Source organism: Dermochelys coriacea, chromosome 11, assembly GCF_009764565.3.
Source record: "Dermochelys coriacea isolate rDerCor1 chromosome 11, rDerCor1.pri.v4, whole genome shotgun sequence".
Classification (NCBI taxonomy): Eukaryota; Metazoa; Chordata; order Testudines; family Dermochelyidae; genus Dermochelys; species Dermochelys coriacea.
The window spans coordinates 79002358-79025123 of record NC_050078.2 but is presented as its reverse complement, the minus strand read 5'-3'; the positions used below and the strand labels follow the sequence as shown (position 1 = coordinate 79025123).

General features: G+C 48.1%; 1 protein-coding gene across 7 annotated transcripts in view; it reads right to left on the bottom strand.

Moving 5' to 3' along the window:
• The window catches only part of ADARB1 (adenosine deaminase RNA specific B1), a 277982-nt gene that overhangs the window by 161165 nt on the left and 94051 nt on the right, over positions 1-22766 (bottom strand). For all 7 annotated transcript variants that reach the window (XM_038421053.2, XM_043505834.1, XM_038421051.2 and 4 more), the window contains exon 2: positions 13230-13266. The gene's annotated coding sequence lies outside the window, so the exon portion shown is untranslated. The remainder of the gene's footprint in view (positions 1-13229; positions 13267-22766) is intronic.

Below are 22766 nucleotides of genomic sequence, written 5' to 3'. Positions count from 1 at the left end.
GACACTCTAATGGGAACAAACACCAGATGCCCAATGGGGGCAAAATGTGAAAGTTAATGGGGAGACATTCTAGGAACGGAGAGACACAGGCACTGCTCATACCCTAGTCAAGCCCCATGTGGTGAAATCAAATGAGGTTCTGGAAGGTAGCCAGATATCGATAAGAGTTCCAAGGGTAAAGTTATTTGCCTTGCCTTTTGCCATGATCCCTGTAAAGACCCAGGAAGGCTTGAGAATGATGGTTGGGGAAACATTAAAGGATATTCCATTTAATATTTTATTGGGGAATGACATTGAAAGTCTGAGCCAGGGTCCAGTCCTGCTACTGGAACAAGCTCAGGCAATTCTGTTCACACACAGCAGCTGAAGAGTGTAAGAATACAAATGAATTAGCTGGGAAAAGTAGGTTGGAGATATCTTCCCTCTTCCAGTGACAAGGAGGTGACCTTAGGACACTGCCCAGGTGTGTGTGAGAATACAAATGGACCCGTATTGGGAGGGGAAGCAGGGAGAAAATCTGCCCACTCCCCTACAGGTTGAGAGCACCAAACTGGCCTAAGTGCAAACACACAGAGGCAAGAGTCAGTGGCTATGGAAGCAAATCCACTGCCTCCCCCTACTGTGGAAACTGGAGTACTGCCCCAGGGGACCCTGACTCTCGACCCTTGCAGAGGTGGGACAGAAAGAGGAAACAACCCCTTGGGTAGGGAACAACAGATTGTTCCTGGGGAGGAAAATCACTGTGATACACTGCAAAACCCATCTCTTTTCTCAGTGTTCTCGCAAGGGAAGGGTGTGTTGAAGACTGGTGTTTGCACACAGAGGGGGTCCCTCTTTTCTTTCTTGTTCTGAGCAGGCTGAAGAATTGATTCTTTTTTGTATTAAATCTGAGTATATGGCAAAGGCGGACAGAGCCCTTAAGAGGTACTTGTTTATGTTTTACATACATTTAAATAAAATAAATGAAAACCTGATTTTAAAAAGTTACCCCTTTAATATTGCTCCCCTTTCTGATGTTCTGACTTCCCATTAGACCTCTGTCCTCCACGATGATGAGTGTGCAGTGGAAGCACTAGCTAACAGAAGAGAAGATGAGGAAGAGGACAAGGAATTGAAGAAAAATGAGATGGATAGGGACCCCCTTCAATGGTGAGTGGGCCGTTAAAAGAGATTGGATGGTCATAAAGAGGGTATTTGATTATGAAAAGTTCAGAGAAGGTTCAGTGCTCACTGAGTGGGAAAACAGACCTAGGGCTGAAGATCAAACAAGAAAATGAATGCAGGAAGCTAGAACACTGGCTAGAACCTAATCCTCAGTAACTTCAATTTTCACAATGAAGGTGAGAGTAGAGAGAATGACGGAAAGATAAATATTGAAATCGGTGGGAAGATTAGAGGTATGAAATTAGTGGATGTTTCCTACAGTCACATGGAATGATTTAATTTTGGGGCAGGTTGGGTTCAAATTTTATATCCTGATAATTCTCAAGACTGATAAACACTAATTTTCTCAACTAAGCTACGGAACCACTAGATCAAAAAAGAGAATTAGGTGCAATGTCAAGATAGAATTGGAAACTTATGTAGCAAAAGGATATCACTTCACGTTTGATTGAGCTCATATGTAATATATCTCCACAAATCAGTAAAATGATAGTCTAAGTTTCACTCTCACTTGCATGTTCAGCCACTACTATCTTGCTTTTACTCATTCCCACCCAAGTTAAACCAACTATGATAATGGTAATACCATCAAAGGGACCATTTTATTCCAAGACTAAGTGATTCAGCCAAGTGTTCCACCCCTTTTGCACAATGGAATAAAGGAAAATGGTTTCATATGTTTCATTACAGTACATCAGGACCAACCTTCCTGCTATTCTAAATAGTCAGCCAGCTCACTTGACTCCAGATCTATGCAGGCTTACTACATTAAGTTAGTACAATTGCTAAACATTGTAATAGGCCAAATAAAGAGTTGCACAGTAAAACAAATTCTCATGTCACTAATCTAAAATGCCTGAACTGTACAGTAAAACCACTGATTTAGTACTGTAAACAATAGACTACAGAGCATGTTTTGTTAAAATCCTGCAATACAGAAATGCAATCCAACAGCACCCTCTAATGTTACAGACTATGTACACAACTGTATTTCAGTTGTAATGTTCCAATGAGTGAAAAAAGCTCTAAAATTTTATTTTTTCCCAAAAAATGTCAAACTTATTTCTATAGTAATATGTTCAAAAAAACCTTAATCTGAAAAGAGTGCTTCTAGCTAAATTGGCTCTTAAAGGGAAGGTAAAAATATATATCATTAAAAAAAGACAATTAACACAATCACATTGCATAAAATTAACACCACTGACAGGATTCCACTTTAAAAAACTATGTTAAAGCATTAAAATTACAAAATTAAGCACACAGAAGTCAGGAAATGCTAAAGTTAAGGTTGCATACAAATCTTTGCATATTACAACACAGCCTTTAATTACATAGTAACGTAACATTTCTGAAAGACTTCTGCCAAATTCTTGATCCTCAATATACTGCCAGATGAAAAAAATAGAGATGTAGGGCTTGGTACCAAGAAAACAACATTTTGAAAGTGAAAAGGATGACATACCATTTCAGCCAGAAAACCAGAATATTCTGGATCTTTTGGTGAGTATTGTTAGCATTTTATTGTACTTTGGGAAAAAATATAAACTAGCTACAACCAAGTATTGCTGTGTAAAGAAGGGTAGTTTATGTATTTGAGTTGAATTAATATCTAAGGCCCTACTTGAATCACAGGACAATTGTCAAATAATTGCGGCTGAGTTGCAGGCCAGACATGGCAAACTGCAGAAAAATAATAATGGCTCTTATTATTTGCAATAATTTGGAAAAGCTGACAGTGGGAACTCCCGCTGTTGGCCGCCCGGAGCTGATAGCTGGGACTCCTGCTGTCAAAATTGCAGTTGAAACCTAATATTGCGAGATTCGCAATTTCTACAATATCACAAATTGAATAGGACCTTATTAATATCTATGTAAGTGGTTTTGAAGGTTAGAGGCTTGCTATTAAAAGAACAGCAAAAAGGACAGAATGGGGGAAGGATGGTTAATTGAAAGAGTATTTGGTCTATTCTTCCATACCAGAAGAACTGCTAATGGGATTTTTCTCAAACACTAATGAAAATATTCAGCTTCAATGTAGTGGGGCAGTTACCCCACTTCTGGGGGAAAGGAAGGCTGACTGGAGAAGCAGCCACAGCTGGGGCCACACCCAATCAGGCCACAGCTGGCCCTGATGTAAAGGATAAGGGAGGAGCCATGTCAGTCTCACTCCAACCTTGGAGTGGGAAGGACCTGGCTGCCTGGGAAACAGGGTATCGGAAGCAGAGCGGTGCTGGGGGAGGGCAAGAGGAGCTGGGGAGCTCCAGCCTGTCAACTCCCCAGGCTGTGGCCCTGTTAAAGGCCTAAGGAGGTACTGGGGCAGCAGAAGTGCAGCCCGGGGATAGGCAGAGGCAGCTGGTCCAACCCCCTTGCTGGTGATGAGTGGCCATTAAGGACTGCAGTCTGCCCTAGAGAAAGGGGGCTAGATGATGACTGGCAGTAGCCACTGAGGCAAGGTGGGCATAGACAGTGGGGGGTGCCCCTAGGAGGGGAGACCCAGAGTGTGGGGGTATTGCTGGGAGCAGAACCCCAAAGTAAAGGGCACTAAGGTCCGGGAGGGACTCGGGGGCCTGAGGCAGGAGAGACACTGGCCAAAAGGAGGCACTCTGAGCCTGGAAAGAGCTAATTCCTGGACAACCAGCAGGAGGCGCCGAGGGGAGGAGTGCTTGATCTGCTACATTCAGTCACAGACCTTGCTTAGAAAATTTCAGTCTGAAAGGTGAATGTTTTTTAACAACAAAAAAATATTCAAACAAGTCACTAGAATGCTAACTGGCTTAAAACATTACTACAGTGAGTACAATTAGCACCCACTATAGTAGGCTAACATGTCTTATTTTTATGAGGAAAAAGTTGCAAGATGGGACCTCTAGTTCATAAACAAAACAAAAACCATTCATTATGTCACCAGTTTACCACTAAATCTTCCAAAATAATTTACACTGACCATACTGATGCTAATTGCTACAATATACTGTACCAAACTAGATACAATATACTGTACCAAATCTTTCAAACCTGTCTTACACAAGAAGTCCTTGCTCTCACAAGTAATTTCATTATAGTCAGTGTGCAAATAAGAGTTATTTATGAGATAAATACTGATTTGCAGAATCAGGACTAAGTGAAATAGTAAATTTTTAAAATGCAGTTTCACTTGATAGAGATCAGATATTTCAGGATCACATGTTTCTTATTTTCAGTCCTGATTCAGGATTTTATTGTACTGGAACATTGGTTTTGGTTTTATAAAGTTTTAAAACTTTATAAACTTTTAAAAGTTGTACCTTTTAATTCTTGAATGAATTTATAAACAAGTGTTTTAAATGTTGATTTTTAATACTTTTTTTTAAAACAGAAGAATTCATTGTGTATACACAAATTTTCTTCCATAAAAAACTTGAATGAATATCAATTAGAAACCACACAACCTCTCAGTAATAATTTTTGTGACAGGGCAAGGCCAGAGAAGTAGAATAGAAAAGTAGTCTTATTGGGATCCGGGAAGTGGGCGGGCGAAGCCCGTCCACCGCTAAAGGATCCCCCCCAGCCTAAAAGGGGGATCCACAGGACCTAGATACCCAAAAAATTCTGGGGGACAACTAATGAAATAACAGGGGCAGGAGTGTGGTCAAAGGGTCAAACGAAGGGAACCAGATGGGGACACCGAGCAGAGGACCCCGGACAGCGCCCACTGCTCCTCAAAGGCGTCAAGGGAGTCAGAGGACGCCGCCCAGAGGAACTTTGCCCGGATGCGTGAACGGACCGAGGATTGGAAATAGGCCCCACAGTCACAGGAGACTCCATCGACCAACCTCCTCACTCTGGTTTTATAGATGGCCATTTTTGCTAGGGCCAGGAGGAGGTTGACCAGGAGATCCCGTGACTTTGTGGGGCCACGGATAGGGAGTGCATAAATAAGAAGGTGAGGGGAGAAGTGCAACCAAAAATGTAATAAAATATTGGTGAGGAGCCAGAATAGGGGCTGCAGCCTGGCACACTCCAAGTATATATGTGCCAGGGTATCCCTCACGCCGCAAAAGGGGCAGGTGTCTGGGATTGAGGTGAACTGCGCCAAGTACACGCTCGTGCTCACGGTTCTGTGAAGGAGCCGCCAACTGACATCCCCAGCGGGCCTCAGGACTAAGGTGGAATATAGGCTGGCCCACCGGGGCTCCTCACCCTCCAAAGGTGGCAGGAGGTCCCGCCATTTTGTATCGGGGCGGGACACAAGGGTGAGGGCATGAAGGGTGTGAAGCACGAGCGTATATAGATGTATTCTTGGCGCGGTTTGAAAGCAGACTGGCTGCATTTCGTGCAGCTGACTTCCAGTGAAGGGGTGAAGGGGTCAGTTGGGTCCACAGGGCAGGGGTCCAATTAAAAGGTCCGGCGGGTCTGGGGTAGGGCATGGGCGGGGCATGCCCTCGTGCAGGACCCAGTCGAGATAAACCCGAGCAGCGGGCGGCAAAGCGGCCTTTACCTCCTGAAGTATGCGCCAGGGAGTACAAGGTCTGGAAAGCCCCATGCGCTGAGTGAGCGTCAGGGGATCCAGCCAGTCTCCCTGGTCATAGTCCAGGAGGACTCCGACTCTTGTGACCTCTGCCAGGACCAACCTCTGGCACACCGAGCGGGACTCCGCCACCTGCACACGGAGCTGGGGGTCGTGTAGCAGAGGCTCCGCGAGGAGATCTGCCCCCTCAGTGGCCGCCACAGACCTGGTCGTAGAAAAGAGTTTCCAGGTCCGGAGGAGGTCCTGGTAGAAGACCGGCAGCCCAGAGAGGTCTCGCGGAAGACCTCTTGGATGGAGATACAGGAGCTGCCGGTCGTATCGGAGCCCTCGGAAGCGGCGCAGGAAGGCATGTGCCAGTATGCTCCACGCCGGACTACCTGCACCATAAAGGAGCCTCTGCAGGGCCCGGAGGTGGAAGACATGGACCTGAGTAAGAAGACATTTCAGGCCCTACCCTCCCTCCTCCAGAGGTAGATGGAGAACCCCTGCAGGGACCCAGTGCAGTCCTGACCAAAAGAACTCCAGAATCGATGTCCGGAGGTTGGCCAGGAAACCCGGGGCCGGGACCAGGGTGTTGAGCCGGTATCAGAGCATGAACAGGACTAGCTGATTAAGCACCAGCGCTCTCCCTCGAAGGGAGAGGCACCGGAGTAGTCCTGTCCATTTCCGGAGCCGCTCTATCACCCCACCCTCTAAATTCTGTCAGTTCTCCGGCAGAGAGGGATGCGTGGCAGAAAGGTAAACGCCCAGATAGAGCAGCGGACCCGTGCTCCACCGGATGGCCTGACTCGCCTACCGCCAGTCCCCTACCACCAAGCCAGAGCTCTTGACTCAGTTGACCCGTGCGGATGAGGCTGCCGAATAGATGGCCTGGCAAGCCTCCACCCGCGCCAAGTCACCCGAGTCCTGGACCACGAGGAGCACGTCATCAGCGTACGCTGACAGGACCAGCAGCAGCTCCGGCTCCCGCAGCACCAACCCTGTCAACCTCCTTCGGAGGAGACAGGAAGGGCTCGATCGCCAGAGCGTACAGCTGGCCCGAGAGGGGGCACCCCTGATGTACTCCTCGCCCGAAGCTGACCGGTTCAGTCAGGGTCCAGTTGAGCCTGACCAAACACTCTGCGGAGGCGTACAGCGCCTGGAGAAAACCCACAAACTGGGGTCCGAAGCCAAATGCTTGCAGAGTGCTCAGGAGATACCCGTGATCCACCCTGTCGAACACCTTCTCCTGATCTAAGGACAGGAGGACAAACGATAGACCATCCCTACACCCGAGTTCCAAAAGGTCCCGGACCAGATATAGGTTGTCAAAGATGCTGTGGCCTGGGATGGTGTAGGTCTGGTCTGGGTGGACCACGTCCGCTAGCACGGACCCTAGCCGCAGCGAGATTGCTTTTGCCATGACTTTGTAGTCCGTGCTGAGGAGCGAGACGGGACGCCAATTTCGTAAATCGCGGAGGTCCCCCTTCTTCGGCAATAAGGCGAGCACGGCTCGCCTGCACGAAAGAGGGAGGACCCCGCTCTGCAAAGACTCGGCCCAGACGGTGACTAGGTCTGGGCCCAGGACGTCCCAGAACACGCGGTAGAACTCCACGGTCAGCCCGTCCTTGCCTGGAGATTTATTGATGGGCATGCGACGGAGGGCTTCCGAGAACTCGGCCAGAGTGAGAGGCAGCTCTAGCCAGCCTCGGTCGCCCACGCTGACTGTCGGGAGCTCCTCCCAGAGCACTCTGCAAGTGTTAGGATTGGTCGGATCCGGGGAGAAAAGGCTTCCGTAGAAGGCTCTCGCCCTCCTGCACATCTCCACCGGATCCGTGAGGGGGGTGCCATCTTCTGCCACTAGGCAGATGACATGTTTTCTAGCCCCCCTCTTTTTCTCCAGGGCGTAGAAGAAGCGGGAGCCGCGATCCACCTCCTGAAGGAGATGGATGCGGGATCGAACAAAGGCACCCCGGGCCCGATGGTCCTCGAGGGTCCGGAGCTCCTCCCGGCACGCTCCACAGAGGGGTGGATCCTTGGGGCTGGCGGCCAGACGCCTCTCCAGCTCTAAAGACCTCCCGTTCCAACTGCTCTATTGCCGCATCCCTCCATCGGCTGGCGCATCGGGTGTAGTCACAGCAGAAGAGCCGGGCGCGCACCTTCCCTAGGTCCCACCACCGCCACACTGAGGGAAAGGCACGCCACTGCCCTCGCCAAGCCAGCCAGAACTCCCGGAAGGACGCCACAAAGCCCACATCCTCCAGCAAGCTGTTGTTAAAATGCCAATAGGCCGGCCCCGGCCTCTCCGTGCAGAGGAAGGCTGTGACGGTGGCTAAATGATGGTCAGAAAATGGGGCCGGCCGGATGCTGGAGGAGTGGGCTTGTGAAAGATGAAAGCATGATAAATAAATGCGGTCCTACTGGGAGTGGCGCGACCAATGGGCCTCCACCCGGACAAAGGTGAACGTGGAAGTGTCACCCGGGTGCTGGTCACGCCAGACGTCCACCAGGAAGTGGTGTTCGACTATCTCCTGGAGGACGGCGATGGCGGCTGGGCTCTGCTCGGTCCCCGAGCGGTCCCGTTCCTCAAGGGTGATGTTAAAGGCCCCTCCCAGGACCAGGCACTCATGAGGATCCAGGGTGCCGAGGAAGGCGGACGCCTGCTGATAGAATTGCAGCCGCTCCGGGCTCGCTGCTGGGGCATAGATGTTAACGAGGTTGACTATGAGCCCCTCCATGCGGACCCGGAGGTGCAGCAGGCGGCCTGGCACAGCCTCGGCGACCCCCAGCACCTCGGGCCGTAGGTCGGGGGAGAACAGGGTCGCCACTCCAGCTGTACGAACTGTGAGATGGCTAAAGTAGACCCTGTCCCCCCAATCCAGCCGCCAGCTGTCTTCGGCGGTCGGATCCATATGGGTCTCCTGCAGGAAAACCACAGAGTACCTCCCCTCTCGAAGGAAGGAGAGCACCTGGGACCTGCAGAGACCCATCCTACAGCCGCAGGTGTTCAATGTTGCGATGGTAAGAGGTGCCATGAGGAGGGGTGGGGGGGATCCTCGCCGGCAGGGACGGCCGCGGCTCCCGACGGGCCGCGCAGTAGTCCGTGACCTACCCCGTAGGTAAGGAGTCACGGAAGAGGCGGACCCGCTGGTAGGCCGCGGCGCCCTGCCTCCCGGTCCTTTTACCCTCCCCCATGAGGGTCCTTGCGGCCCGGAGGATTTGATTAAAGTCCCCCCATCGCTGGAGAGCAAGCTGTACTTTGTTGCGGGAGCCACGGACGTCTTCTAGAAACTCCCGCAACTCCTCTTGCAGCGCATGGAGGGCTGGGGTTACGGTCTCCTGGTTACTCCCCAACTGGGCGCTTGGTACAGCCCCCTGGCCCGCCGAGACGGGCAGACAGGGTGCGGACCCCCGACAGGGCTCCTGATAGGTTGGTGCCTTGAACGCTGGGGCGTTAGGGGGCGGCGGAGGGAATATAGCAGCCCCTAGTGGGTCGGGACGGGGAAACACAAAGGCCGCTCCCTGGGGGTCATCTGTTGGAAAGGGGAAGGAGACAGCCCCAGGGGCGGCAATAACATCTCGGGAAGTGGACGGGATAGGGACAGGGGTAGGGGCAGGGTTAGAAGTGAGATTCTGGGCGGGGAGAGGGCTCTCAGTGATGCCTGGCACAGGCTCTATGGTGGATTTGGCAGCCATGGCATCAGGAGGTAGATTCTCTTCTGTAGGGCCCCCTCCTGGGAAGGAGATGGAATGCTCCTCACCAACGAGGAGTGCCCCTGGTGGCTTGGGTCCCGGCCGCGTGGCACCAGCCGTCGCCTCAACAGGCTCGGTTTCCCTCAGCTGGATGCCATCTGCAGCTGGGTTGATGGAGAAGTCTAGGGGCTCCTCGGAGGTGGGAGCGGAAGCAACGGTTAAGGGGAGGGAGCATGGGGAAAGGGGGGCTGGAATGAAGTCGCCCAGATCGAGGCCCGCTGGCATAGGGTCATCCTCCCCCTGGGTGACCGGGGTCAGACCCAGGGCCTCAATCTCCTCATAAATGGACGGGAAATTATTTTCTGCCACCCCGGGATTCTCCCTGCCGGCACCTGATGCAACGGTTGCCTTGGGGCACACTGAGGTTTCAGATGGCGCCTTGGGGACTTCGGAGGGGAGGGACTCCCGTGGAGGGGAGATACTGCCTTCAAGTGCTGCCACGTCATCCCTAGCTGGCTCCAGTGGATGGAGCACACCTGTGGGTAGAGCGGAAGGCTCGGCATCGGTGCCCCCCTTCCTGGTCTTCTGTGGGGGCCTCCGCATCAGATGGAAGGAGCGGAGCTCGAGCCTTCCGCTTGACCCGCTTCCCCTGGACTAGGGCCCAGCCCTCCATGGCATCATCCGGGGGCTGGCTAGCAGGGGTTGTGTCGGGGGCAGAGGCGATGGCTCAGGGACTCGAGGGGATAATGGTGGGGCAGCACAAGGGAGGGAAGATTCCCCTTGGGGTGGGCCCTCTCCCATGCCCGGCGGTGTCCCTGCCGCACCCTCCTCCACAGGCCCCACCAGATTGCAAGCAGCGGAGGCGGGGCTCTCCCGCTCGTCTGGGCATAGTTGGGGAGGTGCCCCTTGGGCCTGAGCGGGAGCAATGGTGGACTGGGAAGGAGGAGGGGCGGTTTCGGGCGCCGGGCAGCCTGGGGCACCGGCGATGACGGGGCCGGTGCCCTGCCGGGGCTCGGGGGTCCCGGATGCCCCTCCTTGCTGGGCCAAGGGGCAGTCCCTCCGGACGTGCCCCATCGCCCGGCAGAGGTAGCACCGGGCCTCCCCTGTGGAATAATGCACCCGGTAACGGGCCCCCTGGTAGGGGACTAGGAAAGACCCCTCCAGTGCCTCTCCGTCACGCGCCGCCGGCGGCGGTTGAAGCTGCACTTGCCGGCGGAATGAGAGGACGTGACGGAGGGCGGGGTCTTTGCAGCCCAACGGGAGAGGGCTGATGACAGAGATGGGCTTCCCCAGGGTAGAGAGGGTGGATAACAGGGCGGCATTGGGAAGAAAGGGAGGGACGGAGGTCAGGACCAGGCGGACGCCCAGGTCCTCTAGCGGCTCTAAGGGGACAAACACGCCCCCTACGGCCAGGCCCTTCTCCACTGCCTCCTGGGTGGCGGCCTCCGATGTTAAGAAGAAGACGACCTTGTCATACATTTTGGAGGCCGCCACAATGGCTGTGGGCCCCACCACCCTCGCCAACGCCTGCACATAGGTCTCCACATGGGGCGAGGTGGGCACCAGGAGGCAACGGACGCCGTGCTTCCTGGTCATGGTGGGAAAGGGGCCCCAGCCGCTACAGATGGTAGTGGAGGCGGTGGGCGGGAGAGATGACGAAGTGGCAGGCGGGGGGGCTGCCGCCACCTGGGCGTACGCCCTGGGGGCTGGGGGAGGGACACCTGCAGAGCTGGTGAAGGGAACAGAGGGGAGGGATGCCCCAGCTAGTGGTGGGGCGGGGTATTGGGGGCAGCCCCTGCCATGGAGGGCCTCGTCTTTTTAGCGGGGCCCTTCCCCTTCTTCTTACCCTGGCCCTTCCCGCTGGCTGGGGGGGCTCCCCCTGAAAATGAGGGGGTGAGAGATGTGGCAGCAGTGGAGGTCACCCCGGTGACCGGTCGACCACTCCTCCCCGCTAGGCTGCAGGCAGGGGAGGAGGGCGCCAAAAGGGGTGGGCTGGATGGGGGGGTAATCAGGGGTTAGGGTTCAGTTGCCGACACAGGGTGGAATTCCGGCTCCTCTAGCTGCACTGGGGGGGATACAACAATATTGGGGGGGGGGTGCAGTGAAGAGGGTTGAAACTAAAACGGGGAGTGGCACAAGCGCATGGGAGAGGGCATGGGCGCACGGAGCGAGGGCTAAGCAGGCTGGAGGTAGGGCAGGGAAACCAAGGGGCTAGCCTTAGAGCTGGGGCAGGGCAAACAAACAGAGGCTGCAGGAGGAAATGGGCGGGGCAGGCAAACAAACTGAAGCTAGTAAGGGGGCCTGGGGCAAAAAGGGGGGGGGAAAGCTGCAAGTAGCAAATGGGTCAGGTAGTAAAGGGTAAAGCTGTGGGGTGGGCAGTCCGGAGGGGAGGGGCACATGCACCCACGTGCGCTTGCACAAGTCTTTTTAGGCTGGCTACTGCTTCTGGCCCAAAGGGTAGAAATAGGGCGTGGCAAGCCAAGCAAGCAGCTGAGTCCAGAGGCAGGAACTGAGACAGATGGTATGCAGCCAGTGGGGGTGGTGGAGGGGGCAGCGGTGATGGTAGTAGTGGTGGGGGTTGAGGGGACACACAGATGGATTGGGGGGAAGCTCCACGCCACACCCCCTGTGTCCCTACAAACACAGTCAAAACCCCTACCACAAGAGCACAGTTCGAAAGTTACGCAGTCTTAAGGCCCCCTCCACGGTGGTCTGCAAAGTCTCTAGGTGCTCCCCCACAGGTAGATGGTCCTCTTCTTCTCCTCCTCGGGGCTTCAGCAGCTCCAGGCAGCAGACTCCACAGCAGCAGCAGCAGCTCCAGGAAGTCCAGGTGGTGGTCCAGGCAGGCAGAAGGGACCCCTCTCAGGTGGTGGTTGTATCCACAACAGCGGTGGCTGGGGTCCCTCACTCCTCCTCTCTGCGGAGTGGGCTAGCAACCCCCACCCCCTGTGGCTGCAGTTGGAGTAGTAGCAGCACCCGAGAGTGGGGGGGTCCAGCAACCAGGTAGCAGAGAACAGGGGGGCGGGGTGTCTGGTGTAGCTAGGGGAGCAGCTGGAGCAGCAGCTTAGGGGCTAGCAGCAGGAGTAGCAGCTTCCCACCTCCTTCCAAGCTAGAAGGCTATGGAAGAGGAGTGGGAGAGAGAGAGAGATTCGCTCCAGGCTAAACAAATCCCTGGTACCAGGATAAGTGAAATGGCAGGTGCCCCAGGTCAATTAAGACACCTGGGGCCAATTAAGAACTTTCCAGAAGGCAGGAAGAAGGCTAGGTTGATTGGGACACCGGAAGCCAATCAGGGGCTGGCTGAAACTAGTTAAAAGCCTCCCAGTTAGTCAGGTGGGAGGGCATGTCAGGAGCTGTGAGAAGAAGTTGTGCGGTTGGAGAGGCTGAGTAGTACACACCATATCAGGCACAAGGAAGGAGGCCCTGAGGTAAGGGTGAAGTGGAGCTTGAGGAAGTGAGGACTGCTGTGGGGGAAGTAGCCCAGGGAATTCTACATGTCATGTTTCTAAAAGGTCAGCTACCATAGCTGATACTATTAGGGTCCCTGGGCTGGAGCCTGGAGTAGAGAGTAGGCCTGGGCTCCCCCCCTCACCTTTGCCCCCTGTTTAATCACTGAGACTGGGAGACAACAGAGACTGTGCAAGGAAGGATAACTTCTCCTCACCTCCCTCGCTGGCTTATGATGAAAACGGCTCAGTAGACTGTGACCCTTGTCTCTAGAGAGAGAAGGATTACATACAGGGTCAAAGTGAGCCTCTGAGGCTAGCGAAATCCACCAGGAAACATGGGACCCACTGAGGCAAGGACAGAGCTTTGTCACATTTTGTAAACATAAGTATTTTTTTTCTTAATTAAAGGCCATTAAATTGGCTCATTTACTGCTTACCTCTTCAACTCTTAGAAGCACGTGCTGGCCCTGCAACCTACAAAACAAAAAACAACCACACTTAGATTCATCCAAGAAAAAACACATTCCATTTAGTAAATGGCAACTTTTTGTCCATAAAGGGACAAAGCTGCTTTGGTGGTGATTCGGCCCATAATCACTGATTACTGTCGATGTGGCAACATACAATTATTAGCAGGAGATTATCCTCCCTGTTTGCTCTATTCAGGCTACACAAAGGGAGTGGATACCTGCCACAAGCCGCCAGCTAAGGAGTACGCACAGCAGACACAAAACTACCAGAGCCAACTACTACGCAGCCCTCAGGCACAAGGAGAGGACCTGGAACAGCACCAGTAGGGGCACAGTTTGCTCTGGAAATCCCCAGATGGTGGAGAACCTCTTGGGAATCCTATCAGCTGGCACAGTTTAGAGCAGCCCCTGAGGTTGCTGTAACCTGCAGCCAGGGCTGGGCAGAGCACAGATCCACTCATTCTCTCCTGTATCTAACATAAGGGTGCAGAAAAGAATCGCGCCCACTATGGCACACAACCGCAAGCTGTATTTAAAATACTCTAAAGATACCCTAGAGAAACGAAGCCAGCAGGGCTGTCATCTATACAGAATAAAAAACTAGTTGGATCTTAATACTTGCATCTGTGCCTAAAAATATTTTTTCTGTTTATAATGACAAATTCCAAAATGGCTGTGGGGATCGCCAAGCTGGAGTTGGTCCTGTTTTGAGCAGGGGTTGGACTACATGACTTCCTGAGGTCTCTTCCAACCGTAATCTTCTATATTTCTATAAGCCATAGAAACTATTTCCACAGTAATATTTGTGGTTAAACAGCTGTGCAATCAAAAATTCAGAAAAGATGTATTGCTGCAGAAGTACAATTTGAACATAAACAGACACCACCTCTACAGTATTTGGATAAATGTTTTTTTAATAAGCAAGTTTAATTTCTTTTTTCTTATTCATAAACTAGAATATTTTAAATGTTAGTTTTGTCCATGAGAGGAAGATGCTGCACTACATAAGATCACTTAAAATAAATTAAAGTCAAGAGCCATTTTTTAAAATATTGCATTAACTCAGGGCTTGTCTCTATGAGGACACTTGGGGAAAATTAATCTGAATTAATGAAAGGTTTGAATTTAAAGTGAATTAGTTAAACCACATAAAAATCCTGTGTGGATACTCTTACTCAGAATTCAAGTGGCCTTAATTTGGTTTAGTTTTAATTCAGTCCATTAAACGAAACCAAATTAAGGGCATTTTAATTCCAAATAAGAGTATCCACACTGCGGTTTAATGACTCCACTTTAAAAATTAATCTGGGTTAATTTTCCTGAGTGTTCCCAAGTAGACAAACCCACATTCTGGTTAATTCACATCAGATTTTTTTAAAAACACTTCATGATGTTCAGAATCATTGGAAGACACAAGCACAGTTGAAGTGACAGACTATTTTAAGGATATTGCCTAGAGGATGATGCAAGGAAGGAAGTGACATTGAGACACGGCCCAGTCTAATCTTCACTGAAGTCAGAGAGATTTCCATTTACTTCAGTGGACCCTGGATTAGATTTAGCATGCTGTAAGCACCATATCCCGTGCCCCTTCATCAACCCCCCCAACCCCCACCCCGAAATAGTCCCATAGACATGAAGCTCAGTTGATTTTTGCACACAAACATTTGATTCTTGTGTCTTTAGTGCACAGAAAATACTTTATCTTGAATTCAAATATCTTAATTGAACCCTGCTTTTAACCAAACATTTTTTCCTCTGACAGTTCTGATTGTTATCTAAAATTATATTAACACTGGGTAGCCCCATATTTCTGGTGTCCTTTCTTAAGAAAATGTTATTTTTTTATAATGATAGTAGCAAAGAACGGGAGGCTTTTTATTTAGAAAAATATTCCATATTTTCAGCTGTTGTCATTTAACGTAGCTTCCTTTGATATCAATAGAGCTAACCTGATATATAGTTGCTAAGAATCTGGTCTAAATTTAAAACAATTTGACATTTATAAAGTGTAGAAGTTACTTACCGCCATATATGCTTACATAATTATATAGGACCAGAATCAGGCAATAGGCATTTCATGCCTGGAACTGTTTCATAATATCCTTCATGTTTTTAATTTTATGTACATTTTAAACTTTTAAAAGTATTTAATTCTAATTTTTCAAAAAAAAATGCGTGCCACACTCTGGCATCTCAATTCCATGCCAAAAAAGGCAGAGTGGGACAGGAAGCTTGACCACAAATAATTCTCTGTTGTCCCACAGACAGTTACTCCCAAAAACAAACATAGATGCTTGTCTGACTTATTAATTTTTTCTTTATAATCTGTTTTTGCCTCACAATCATTCAAAGGACATAAAAGATATTAAGAAGAGGTTCTTTAAACACATTCGGAGTAAGAGAAAGATAAAGGAAAGCATAGATCCTCTACTTAGCAGATAAGGAAGCTAATAACTGATGACATTAAGAAAGCCAAAGTGTTTAATGCCTATTTTGCTTTAGTGTTCACTGAAAATGTTAATGGTGACCAGATACTTAACACAATTAATATTAACAACAAGGGGAAAGGATGTAACGATGCTGCCTTTGGTGGGACACTTCTGAGAGTATCAATTCAGGACAAATTGCTTAGAGCAGGGCAGTTACAGCCCAGGGCTGGGGTTTTCTCACTTCTAAGGCACACCAAAACTAGCCAGACAGAGAAGACTTCGATTTTACCCAATTGACTAACCATAAGCCACACAAGCAATTCCCTTAGACACTCCAGTTTCCCAGTATCACCACTAGTGCCACTCGTTACGGGGACAAATGGTTATGAAAAACAATGCCCTAATAAAAGAAAAAGTTTTTGTTTTTTTTTGTTTTTTTTTTTTTTTTTACCAGACCCAGGTCAATATACAAGTCAGATCTTGTATATCATGCTGTACATTTGTATACCACAAATCACGCTGTTGCCAATCCTTTAGAATCTGAAATCTAAAGGTTTATTCATAAAAGGAAAAAGATACAGATGAGAGGTAGAATTGGTTAAATGGAATCAATTACATACAGTAATGGCAAAGTTCTTGGTTCAGTCTTGTAGCAGTGATGGAATAAACTGCAGGTTCAAATCAAGTCTCTGGAGTACCTCCACAACTGGGATGGGTCATTCAGTACTTTGTTTGGAGCTTCAGTTTGCAGCAAGGTTCCTCCAGAAGTAAGAAGCAGGACTGAAGACAAAATGGAGGAGTTTTCAAGGGCCTTTTATATTCTCTCCTCGTGGAAGGACACCCCTTGGTTCTCATTGTGGAAAAACACAGCAGCAAAATGGAGCCTGGAGTCACCTGGGCAAGTCACATGTCCATGCATGACTCAGTCTGCAGACCTATGCCATTGTTTACATGTTAGTTTGAACATTTCCAGGAAAGCTCAGATGTGGATTGGCGTCTCCCAAAGTTCATTGTCAGTTAAGTGTTTCTTGATTGGGCACTTAATCTGCAGATTGCTTTCTCAAGAAACTATCCAAATGCTTTAATGAGGCTATTTAGAATCAAACACACTAAGATACAAGTACATAACTAATATTCATAATTTCAACTACAAAAATAATACACACATACAGATAGCATAATAACCAGCAAAACATGTGAGGTGTCTATAAAAAGGTTATGACAACCTTTCTGCAAAATTTGGTGCCACTACAGGACCTTGGTTGCAACAATGATCTATATGGTCACAGTTTGCCAATAACGTCAAAAAGGAACACAAGCCAAAACAGGGAAAGAACAGATTAAAGAATATTAGATAAGTGAGATGTGTTGAAGTCTGAAGCAATCTCAGAACCATTAGTAAAAAGAAAAGGAGTACTTGTGGCACCTTAGAGACTAACAAATTTATTTGAGCATAAGCTTTCGTGAGCTACAGCTCACTTCATCGGATGCATTTGTGATGAAGTGAGCTGTAGCTCACGAAAGCTTATGCTCAAATAAATTTGTTAGTCTCTAAGGTGCCACAAGTACTCCTTTTCTTTTTGCGAATACAGACTAACACGGCTGCTACTCTAGAACCATTAGTAATTATCTTTGAGAACTCCTGGAGGTCCTAGAACAATGGAGACGACCTAACACAGTACTTATCTTTAAAAAGGGGGAACAAAGAGAACCCAGGAAATTATAGACCAGTGTTATGTTATCTAATTAAAATATGACCACATAGATCATTGCCATCACTGTTATATAATTGCAACAAAACTTGTACAAAGTATGTCAAATAAGGTATCTATAGAAAGGTTATGATTTCCTGAATATGATTATGCTATATGTATGCATGTATCATTTTTGTATCTCAGGTTATAAATATTAACTATGTACCTGTATTTCAAATGTTTGCTCATGTGGTAATAAGGTATTTAGCCAGCACCTTGTGAAGGAAATAGTCAAGTTGAATGGCTCATCAAGGTACACTTAACTCACAATGGACCATGAAAGACGCCCATCTACGCTTAATGGACTTTCCTTCAACATTCTAAAGTATGGGTGATGGCTTCTACTATGACTAAGCGATGCATGCATGGACTTGAGACTTGCCCATGTGAGACCAAACACCATCTTGTTATCTCAAAAAGAAAAGGAGGACTTGTGGCACCTTAGAAACTTTATTTGAGCATACAGACTACCACGGCTGCTACTCTGAAACCTGTCTTTAGATTTTAGATACTAAAGGACTGGCAACAGCGTGATTATTGGGTAAGATATGAGTTGTATATTGACCTGGGTACGTGGCTGGTCCTTGGGGATGAGAAGAAACTTTTGTTTGATGAAATTGGTTTTAAATAACCACTCATCATTAAGTCTCGTGTCTGGGTGCTGAATCCAGGACTGGAATACCTAAGGAGGCTGCATTTCTGACTTCTTGTTAGCCAGTGTGGTGAGACAAAAGTTAACTTTTATTGCTGGTTTGGTACATCTTATGGAAGAAAAACCACCAGTTTTTGGATGCATCTGCCCTTTTTCCCAGCAGCTTGTTCTGAATTTGGTATTCTCAGTTGTGACCCACAGAGGCACAGTGACAACCAGTCAGCCTAACTTCAATACCTGGAAAGTTACTGGAACAAATTAATTAATTTGTAAGCACCTGGAGGATAACAAGGTTATAAGGAATTGCCAGCATGGATTCCCAGGAACAAATCATGCCATGCCAGCCTCATTTCCTTCTTTTACACGGTTACTGGCCTAGTAAATGGGAGAACCAATGGATGTGATGTATTGATTTTAATAAGGCTTTTAACACAGTTCTACATGATATTCTCATAAGCAAACTAGGGAAATGTGCTCTAGATAAAATTAGTATAAGATGGGTGCACAATTGGTTGAAAGATGGTAGTCAAAGAGTAGTTATCAATGGTTCACTGTCAAACAGAGTATGTATCTTGTGAGGACCCAGAGGAGTCAGTCCAGGGTCCACTATTCTTCACTAATGACTTAGACAATGGAACGGAGAGTATGCTTATGAAGTTTACAAAGGGCACCAAACTAGGAGGGGTTAAAAGTACTTAGGAGGACAGGATTAGAATTCAAAATTTGGTCTGAAATCAACATGAAATTCAATAAAGAAAAGTGCAAATTATTACACTTATGAGGGAAAAATCAAATGCGCAGGTACAAAATGGGGGGGGGGGGTAGCTACCTTCATGGTTGTACTGCTGAAATGGATCTGGAGGTTATAATGGATCTCAAATTGAATATAAGTAAACAATGTAATTCAGAAGCAAAAAGGCTAATATTCTGGGGTGTGTTAACAGGTGTTGTATTTAAGACACAGGAAGTAATTGCTTACTCACTATTGGTGAGGCCTCCTAAGGCTGGGCACCACACTTTAGGAAAGATTCATAGATACTAAGGTCAGAAGGGACCATTCTGATCATCTAGTCTGACCTCCTGCACAGCGCAGGCCACAGAATCTCACCCACCAACTCCTACGAAAAACCTCACCCATGTCTGAGCTATTGAAGTCCTCAAATCATGGTTTAAAGATTTCAAGGAGCAGAGAAGCCTCCCTCAAGTCAACCATGCCCCATACTACAGAGGAAGGCGAAAAACCTCCAGGGCCTCTCCAATCTGCCCTGGAGGAAAATTCCTTCCCGACCCCAAATATGGTGATCAGCTGAACCCTGAGCATATGGGCAAGATTCACCAGCCAGATACTACAGAAAATTCTTTCCTGGGTAACTCAGATCCCATCCATCTAATATCCCATCTCAGGGGATTTGGCCTATTTACCCTGACTATTTAAAGATCAATTACTTACCAAAATCCCATTATCCCATCATACCATCTCCTCCATAAACTTATCAAGTAGAATCTTAAAGCCAGATAGATCTTTTGCCCCCACTGCTTCCCTTGGAAGGCTATTCCAAAACTTCACTCCTCTGATGGGTAAAAACCTTCGGCTGATTTCAAGTCTAAACTTCCTGGTGGCCAGTTTATACCCATTTGTTCTTGTGTCCACATTGGTGCTGAGCTGAAATAATTCCTCTCCCTCTCCTGTATTTATCCCTCTGATATATTTATAGAGAGCAATCATATCTCCCCTCAACCTTCTTTTAGTTAGGCTAAACAAGCCCAGCTCCTTAAGTCTCCTTTCATAAGACAAGTTTTCCATTCCTCGGATCATCCTAGTAGCCCTTCTCTGTACCTGCTCCAGTTTGAATTCATCCTTTTTAAACATGGGAGACCAGAACTGCACACAGTATTCTAGGAGAGGTCTCACCAGTGCCTTGTATAACGGTACTAAAACCTCCTTATCCCTACTGGAAATGCCTCTCCTGATGCATCCCAAAACCGCATTAGCTTTTTTCACAGCCATATCACATTGGCAGCTCATAGTCATCCTATGATCAACCAATACTCCAAGGTCCTTCTCCTTTTCTGTTACTTCTAATTGATGCGTCCCCAATTTATAACTAAAATTCTTGTTATTAATCCCTAAATGCATAACCTTACACTTCTCACTATTAAATTTCATCCTATTATTATTACTCCAGTGGACAAGGTCATCCAGATCCTCCTGTATAATATCCCGATCCTTCTCCGAATTGGCAATACCTCCCAGCTTTGTATCATCTGCAAACTTTATTAGCACGCTCCCACTTTTTGTGCCAAGGTCAGTAATAAAAAGATTAAATAAGATTGGTCCCAAAACCGATCCCTGAGGAACTCCACTGGTAACCTCCCTCCAGCCTGACAGTTCGCCTTTCAGTGGGACCCGTTGCAGTCTCCCCTTTAACCAATTCCTTATCCACCTTTTGATGTTCATATTGATCGCCATCTTCTCCAATTTAACTAATAATTCCCCATGTGGCACGGTATCAAATGCCTTACTGAAATCTAGGTAAATTAGATCCACTGCATTTCCTTTATCTACAAAATCTGTTACCTTTTCAAAAAAGGAGATTAAGTTGGTTTGGTACGATCTACCTTTTGTAAAACCATGTTGTATTTTGTCCCATTTACCATTGACTTCAATGTCCTTAACTAATTTCTCCTTCAAAATTTTTTCCAGGACCTTGCATACTACAGATGTCAAGTTTCAGAGTAGCAGCCGTGTTAGTCTGTATTCGCAAAAAGAAAAGGAGTACTTGTGGCACCTTAGAGACTAACAAATTTATTAGAGCATAAGCTTTCGTGAGCTACAGCTCACTTCATCGGATGCTTTTGGTGGAAAAAACAGAGGAGAGATTTATATACACACACACAGAGAACATGAAACAATGGGTTTATCATACACACTGTAAGGAGAGTGATCACTTAAGATAAGCCATCACCCACAGCAGGGGGGGGAAAGGAGGAAAACCTTCCATGGTGACAAGCAGGTAGGCTAATTCCAGCAGTTAACAAGAATATCAGAGGAACAGTGGGGGGTGGGGTGGGGGGGAGAAATACCATGGGGAAATATGCATCCGATGAAGTGAGCTGTAGCTCACGAAAGCTTATGCTCTAATAAATTTGTTAGTCTCTAAGGTGCCACAAGTACTCCTTTTCTTCATGGGGAAATAGTTTTACTTTGTGTAATGACTCATCCATTCCCAGTCTCTATTCAAGCCTAAGTTAATTGTATCCAGTTTGCAAATTAATTCCAATTCAGCAGTCTCTCGTTGGAGTCTGTTTTTGAAGCTTTTTTGTTGAAGTATAGCCACTCTTAGGTCTGTGATCGAGTGACCAGAGAGATTGAAGTGTTCTCCAACTGGTTTTTGAATGTTATAATTCTTGACGTCTGATTTGTGTCCATTCATTCTTTTACGTAGAGACTGTCCAGTTTGGCCAATGTACATGGCAGAGGGGCATTGCTGGCACATGATGGCATATATCACATTGGTAGATGCGCAGGTGAACGAGCCTCTGATAGTGTGGCTGATGTGATTAGGCCCTATGATGGTATCCCCTGAATAGATATGTGGACAGAGTTGGCAACAGGCTTTGTTGCAAGGATAGGTTCCTGGGTTAGTGCTTCTGTTGTGTGGTGTGTGGTTGCTGGTGAGTATTTGCTTCAGATTGGGGGGCTGTCTGTAAGCAAGGACTGGTCTGTCTCCCAAGATCTGAGAGAGCGATGGCTCGTCCTTCAGGATAGGTTGTAGGTCCTTGATGATGCGTTGGAGAGGTTTTAGTTGGGGGCTGAAGGTGATGGCTAGTGGCGTTCTGTTGTTTTCTTTGTTGGGCCTGTCCTGTAGTAGGTGACTTCTGGGTACTCTTCTGGCTCTGTCAATCTGTTTCTTCACTTCAGCAGGTGGGTATTGTAGTTGTAGGAATGCGTGATAGAGATCTTGTAGGTGTTTGTCTTTGTCTGAGGGGTTGGAGCAAATGCGGTTATATCGTAGCGCTTGGCTGTAGACAATGGATCGAGTGGTATGATCTGGATGAAAGCTAGAGGCATGTAGGTAGGAATAGCGGTCAGTAGGTTTCCGATATAGGGTGGTGTTTATGTGACCATCGCTTATTAGCACCGTAGTGTCCAGGAAGTGGATCTCTTGTGTGGACTGGTCCAGGCTGAGGTTGATGGTGGGATGGAAATTGTTGAAATCATGGTGGAATTCCTCAAGAGCTTCTTTTCCATGGGTCCAGATGATGAAGATGTCATCAATGCAGCGCAAGTAGAGTAGGGGCATTAGGGGACGAGAGCTGAGGAAGCGTTGTTCTAAGTCAGCCATAAAAATGTTGGCATACTGTGGGGCCATGCGGGTACCCATCGCAGTGCCGCTGATTTGAAGGTATACATTGTCACCAAATGTGAAATAGTTATGGGTCAGGACAAAGTCACAAAGTTCTGCCACCAGGTTAGCCGTGACAGTATCGGGGATACTGTTCCTGACGGCTTGTAGTCCATCTTTGTGTGGAATGTTGGTGTAGAGGGCTTCTACATCCATAGTGGCTAGGATGGTGTTTTTAGGAAGATCACCAATGGACTGTAGTTTCCTCAGGAAATCGGTGGTGTCTCGAAGATAGCTGGGAGTGCTGGTAACGAAGGGCC